Consider the following 7,457-nt stretch of genomic DNA (forward strand, 5'->3'; position numbering starts at 1 on the left):
AGCGTGGCCCTGGGCAAAATCAAAAGTGGGGCCCCAAAAGTCGTAATAGTGCACTAACCAGATTTGAACATTGTTGGTCCCTTCAAATACTATAAAAAAATATCTAAAAAGCTGAAAAGTCCCATCAAAACAAAAATGGTACAGATAAAAACTACAAATAACAGGGCAAAAAATGACCCTCACATCCCCATATACAGAAAAATAAAAGAGTTATAGGGATCAGAATAGTACAATTTTATATTTTTGTACAGTCCCCCCACATTAGGTAGGCAGTATGATCCCCCACATTAGGTAGACAGTATAGTACCCCCCACATTAGGTAGAGTATAGTTCCCCCACATTAGATTGGCAGTATAGTTCCCCCACATTAGGTGCACTATAGCTCCCAACATTAGGTGCAGTATAGTTCCCCACATTAGGTGCAGTATACAGTAGTCCCCTACATTAGGTGCAGTATACAGTAGTCCCCCACATTAGCTGCAGTATAGTTCACACACAGAGAAGTATGAAAGACAAAAAGGGACAATGCGCCTATCTATGTGCCGTTATCCTTATTACAAGTGACAGGAGAGGAAGCGTAAGGAATGCTCTCACCTGGTGGTGTTATGCTGAGAGCATAACACCTGTTGCAGCTTGAAGGGGCCCAACTGGTGTGTGTAAGTGGAAATCCACGGTGTGCTGTCCGGATCCACCTGTCCGGCCGGACGGTCTGAGAGTATGAGTGGTAGTGGGGGAAAAGGAATCCGATCCTGGCGCTCACCCGTGTGGCAGCTGAGGAAATTATGTCAGGAGCCGTGATGAGGTAAAAGATGCACTTTATTTTGGATAAAGCAGGGACTACGCGTTGCGAGGGGACACGCTCCCCTCTTCCTCAGGTCCAATCAACTGATGATGATTCAACATAGTTGAATGAGCTGACAACAAAATCACACAAAAATTATGAATGGAAATCAAATTTATCAACCCATGGAGGTCTGGGTATGGAGTCACACTCAAAATCAAAATGGAAAACCACACTACAGGCTGATCCAACATTGATGTCCTTAAAATAAGTCAAAATGAGGCTCAGTAGTGTGTGTGGCCTCCACCTGCCCGTATGACCTCCCTAAAATGCCTGGGCATGCTCCTGATGTGGTGGCAGATGGTCTCCTGAGGGATGTCTTCCAAGACCTGGACTAAAGCATCCGCCAACTCCTGGACAGTCTGTGGTGCAATGCCATGTTGGTGGATGGAGCGAGAAATGATGTCCTTGATGTCCCATGATGTCCCAGATCAATCGGATTCAGGTCTGGGGAACTGGTGGGCCTTTCCAAAGTGTCAATGCCTTCCTCTTGCAGGAACTGCTGACAAACTCAAGCCACATGAGGTCTAATATTGTCTTGCATTAGGAGGAACCCAGGGCCAACCGCACCAGCATATGGTCTCACAAGGGGTCTGAGGATCTCCTATTGGTACCTAATGGCAGTCAGGCTACCTCTGGAAAGCACATGGAGGGCTGTGTGCCCCCCCCAAAGATATGCCACCCCACACCATTACTGACCCACTGCCAAACTGGTCATGCTGGAGGATGTTGCAGGCATCAGAGCATTCTTCACGGCGTCCACAGACTCTGTGACACTGTGACATGTGCTCAGCGTGAACCCGCTTTCATCTGTGAAGAGCACAGGGCGCCAGTGGCAAATTTGCTAATCTTGGTGTTCTCTGGCAAATGGCAAACGTCCTGCACGGTGTTGGGCTGTAAGCATAACCCCCACCTGTGGAGGTCAGGCTCTTATACTCATGGAGTCTGTTTCTGACAATTTGAGTGGACACGTGCACATTTTTGGCCTGCTGGAGGTAATTTTGCAGGGCTCTGGCAGTGCTCCTCCTTGGACAAAGGCTGAGGTAGCGGTCATGCTGCTGGGTTGTTGCCCTCCTACGGCCTCCTCCACATCTCCTGATGTACTGGCCTATCTCCTGGTAGTGCCTCCATGCTATGGACACTACGCTGACAGACACAGCAAACCTTCTTGCCACAGCTTGCATTGATGTGCCATCCTGGATGAGCTGCACTACTTGAGCCACTTGTGTGGGTTGCAGACTCCGTCTCATGCTACCACTAGAGTGAAAGCACCGCCAGCATTCAAAAGTGACCAAAACATCAGACAGGAAGCATAGGAACTGAGAAGCTGTCTGTGGTCACACCTGAAAAACCACTGCATTATTGGAGGGGTCTTGCTAATTGCCTATAATTTCCACCTGTTGTCTGTTCCATTTGCACAACAGCATGTGAAATTGATTGTCAATCAGTGTTGATTGACATTGTGGACCTCGGTAAGACTGTTTCTGTTTTATTTTATGATATGGCCCTGCAACTAGAACCGGAGATGCTCCGGTTTGACAGGATTCACAGTGCCAATGCCAGACCCAAGAACCCCAAGACCCCCAGGGACGTGGTCCTTAAATTGCACTACCCGAAGTTGAGGGATATTTTTGCTTCAAGCGGCAAGAAACACCCCCTTGCTCCCAGGCATGGCACCCTCTGTGCATTTATACTCTGACCTGGCACCCACTACCCTGGCCCGCCACAGGGAATTCCGACCCATCACCTTAGCCCTCCAAAGAGAAGGAATGAAGTACAGGTGGGGATTCCCTTTTTCACTAACTTTCTAGCTGCAAGGACGGACACATGTTGTCAAAACGTTCCCTGAAGCCCAGGACACTTTAAACAAAGAAAGGATTGCTCTAGTGGACTCACCGCCCTTACCACAGCAAGCGGGGTACTCGACCAGAACTCGACCAGACTTTCCCATCATTGTCTGGATTCCGCATGGATGGACACTGATCCCTCTGGATAACACCCCTAGTTACTGTGAGAGGACTTCACTTTTGACATTGTGGTTGCCACAGGTTAACATGTACTATGCCTGGGAAACTCTCCTGCTTTAAAGTGGCCTCTCTTTTCCTCACCATTCCCCCATGGGATTACATTTATAGCTTTTTTCCCTTTTTTATGCTTACCCTGCTCTGTTCCTCATTTATGCTTCTACTCCTCTCTTTTTGTTCTGCTTCTTCCCTTCCTCCTACCTTTACCCCTGCCTTCTCCGTCCCTTCATACCATATCTGTTTTTCCTGCATCTGCCTTTTTCTTCTCTTCTAGTATGCTGGGCTTATTCCGGCTCATACCACTGTGCCTCGTTACCCTCTTTCTGGGTCAGTGGAAGTAGAATGGCCCACGTTAATAAGTGGTCTGTCTTTCCCGATTTTTTGGTTATGTTGTTTTGTTTTGTCTGTGTTTTGTTTGTTTTTATGTACTGGTACACTAGTTACATATTGAGCCAATGGCTCTCTCCCTTAATGCTCCTGGCTGACCCCCTTAATTCTCTCCTGCAGATTTAGCTTTGTGACCACACTAGCTCCTCAAAGTTCCTAAATGATGAGTAAGGTAATCTCTCATAATGTCAGAGGTTTTAATTCCCCACATAAAATGGGTAAAGCTTTTAGGGACTATGCCCAGTTAAGACTAGACGCTATTTGTGCACAGGGCTTACATTCGTGCTTGTGGTTGCAACATTGAATACGGATTATACACGGCCCTACATTGACTTACCAGGTGGTTGAAGTTCTTTCATACTTGAGACTGTACTTTAAATGCAACCCTGTACACCTATAAAAAGAGAAAGACTAACTAAGCGGTTGAGTTGTGCCCAAAACCGCGTATGAGGGCATGCCTATAGAGGGCAAAAAAATCAAGAAGTAGATTTAATAACATTGTTCCTAACCATGATGACCAAGGCCACACACTAGTCATATCTATCTCCCCTAACTGTACTAACTGAACTAAAGAAACAAGAGTTATGCCTGCTGGCTGGCAAACACAAGAGGCAGTGCTTGATGTAGCTAAGCCATGGTATTCATGCCTACTACGAGCGGCCCGATACTGGAAACGGGACCTGACTACGTACTAGCTGATTAGTGCATGTCGACATACCTACTGTGCCATTGGGGAAACCAATAAAGCTTGTCAGGCATGACGTGTCCTCCACTCTCTGCTAAATAAGTGGCAAAAATTCACTGTTAGTTGGTGACGCACAACCTATGTGACAGACCCTCGGTAGATTTTGCCAGGCATTTAAGCACCCTGGTGCCTGTAGATGTGACAGGTCTTTGCGTAGACGTTTTGCCTGACGAGACAAACCTGATTCGAACCTCGTACCTGTAGGTGTGACAGGTCTTGAGTAACCCTAGTGTCTGTGGACGTGACGGATGTTGCGTGACGCTGACAAGCGTGGACGAGATCGGTTGGTTCGAGACTATGACCACTTGTGCGTCGTGAAATTTATAAACTTCATGACTTGTGTAAGGGAAACATTGACTATGCTGTAAATCCCCTGCAGGTGTGGCAGGAGACGACGATGTGGAACCCCTAAGTATGACGGTGTCATTGCTCTGAAGATGTGTCAGTAACAACAACCAAGTAGTGCATCCCCCTGCAGACGTGGCAGGCATGATGGGTCTACAACTACCTATGTGTCGTGATGTAGTTGCTCTGAAGACGTGTCAGCAACTACTATGCAGTGCATCCCCCTGCAGATGTGGCAGGCATGACCGGTATACAGCTACCTATGTGTCGAGATGTAGTTGCTCTGAAGGCGTGTCAGCAACAACTAAGCAGTGCATCCCCCTGCAGGCGTGGCAGGCATGACGAGTATACAAAGCCACCTATGGATCGTGAGGTAGTAGCTCTCAAGACGTGTCTGTAACAATTAATAAGCAGTGCCTCCTTCCGCGCGTGCACTATACACAACAATGTGACCATACCTCCTGCATATGGCACTGTGAGCGTGTGTACTGCATGCCATGCTGTACCTGTACCTACTGCATGTGACCCTAAGAGCGCATGTACTGTATCCAACACTGGCCATGCCTGCTGCAGGTGACACTATGATCGCGCGTACTGTGTACAACAGTAACTGTATCTACTGCGTATGAAGTATGAGCGTATGTATTACATACTACACTGTAACTGTACCTACTGCATATGCCCCTGTGAGCATGCATACTGTACTCTAACTGTACCCACTGCACATGACACCATGAACGCATGTGCCGTACACAGCACTGAACTGTACCCCTAACATGAACACTAAGCGTATGTACTGTATGCAACGCTGCAACTTACCCACTGTATGTGACATTACGAGCGTAAGTATTATATACGACACTGACTGTACCTACTGTATGTGACGCTATGAGCGTATGTACTGTGAACAACACTAACTACACGACACTGTATAATGTACCCACTGCACGGCAGTGAGAATGTATACACTGTGTACAACACTGACTGTTACCCAAAGCATGACACTGCGGGCGTGTGAGCTGTACACGACCCTGACTGTACCCATAGTATGTGACACAATGGGCGCACCCCCGCGCCAAACACTGACCGCACGCTCCGCATGTCTCCCTAAGGGCGCATGTAGCCCACGCATGCAGAGCATATGCCGCGAGCGCCCCCACGCAGTGTGAGACACCGTGATCGTGTATGCGTTGTAACCTACGTGCGGTGTAGAACTGCTATGTCGTAAGAGCAGCGATGCTGTGAGTGTGAATACCGCACTCATGTTACCGATGTGAGCGTAGGAAGCGTAGAAGCAATATGCCGCACGAATGCTAAGAGACTGGACGGTATGGGCGCTATGACTGCCCGATATGACAGCTATGGGTGACTGCACGGAATCACGGCTATAGGTAATTGTACGTTATGAAAGCTACGAGTAACTGTACGGTATGAAAGCTACGAGTAACTGTACGGTATGAATGCTATTAGTAACTGCACAGTATGAATGCTATTAGTAACTGCACAGTATGAATGCTACTAGTAACTGCACAGTATGAACGCTATGAGTGACTGCATGGTGTGAATGCTATTAGTAACTGCACAGTATGAATGCTATTAGTAACTGCACAGTATGAACGCTATGAGTGACTGCACGATGTGAATGCTATTAGTAACTGCACAATATGAATGCTATGAGTGACTGCATGGTATGGATGCTATGAGTGACTGCACGGTATGGCTGCTATTAGTAACTGCACAGAATGGAGGCTATGAGGGACTGCACGGTATGGAAGCTAAGAGTGACTGCACGGTATGAACGCTATGAGTGACTGCACGGTATGAACGCTATGAGCGACTGTATGATATAAATGCTATAAGTGCCTGCACAGTATGAATGCTATGAGCGACTGTACGGTACGAATGCTACAAAGGACTGTACGGTATGAATGCTATAAATGACTGCACTGTATGAATGAATGCTATAATGACTGCACGGTATGAAATGCTATAAATGACTGCACGGTATGAATGCTATCAATGACAGTACAGTGTGAAAATTATAAATGACTGTACGGTATGAATGCTATCAATGACAGTACGGTATGAAAGTTATAAATGACTGTACGGTATGAATGCTATAAATGACTACACGGTGCGAATTCTATAAATGACTGCATGGTATGGCTGCTATAAATGACTGCACTGTATGAATGCTATAATGACTAGATGGTACGAATGCTATAAGTGACTGCATTGTATGGATGCTATAAATGACTGTACGGTATGAATGCTATAAATGACTGCACGGTATGAATGTTATAAATGACTGCACGGAATACATGCTGTGAGAGCTACGGGACAAATGCTGAGGCACGGACTCAGTAATTCATGCATGCACATGTAAAGAATATTCTGCAGTGAATTCAAGGTGCCACAGGACAACCAGTGTGGGTTTCACTTGGTGGTCTACAACAGAAATATGGGAGGGTATCCTCTGGGGGGGCCACCCCAGCATGCCAAGGAGCAGCCAATCCCCAAAAGCACACCCAAGCAGGGCACAGACAGGCCCCACACTAGCGAGGTCACTGTCCGTATCCTGCACGCTGACTAGCCCGTCTGGCCAGTTCCGAACTTCGCCAGCAGGCTGCGCTGCTCTGAACCACCCTGCACGCACCACGTGGCCCCGCCGCGTTGCCCCGGCAACAAGATGCCGGAACACGTCGCAGGAGTTAACGGGACGCCGGCGGAGGCCAGAGCAGTCTCGCAGGCACGTGACCGGCCTCCCACGTGGCACCGCTGTGCTGCACCGGCCGTGGAAAGCCGATCAGGCCGCAGCGGATGCCTACTGCGGACGCCTACCGGGAGGCACGAGGCAGCGTACGGGGCGGCTGTGAATGCTGCCGCCGCTGCTGTCAGGAATGGATGCCGCGTGAGGGAGTGAATGACGGGGCGAGGTTCCCCGGCGGACACCGGGAGCGTGGCGGTGCACGGGCAAGGGGAACATTAGAAGGTGGGTGACTGCTATGAAACCAGGATAACACGGGCTTACCGTACTGGAACCACTCTGCACACACCCACTCCTTCCGAAAATGACTCGTACGCCCCGCCTGCATGGTGGATGGGCGTTTTATAG

Source organism: Hyla sarda, chromosome 2, assembly GCF_029499605.1.
Source record: "Hyla sarda isolate aHylSar1 chromosome 2, aHylSar1.hap1, whole genome shotgun sequence".
In the NCBI taxonomy this organism is placed as follows: domain Eukaryota; kingdom Metazoa; phylum Chordata; class Amphibia; order Anura; family Hylidae; genus Hyla; species Hyla sarda.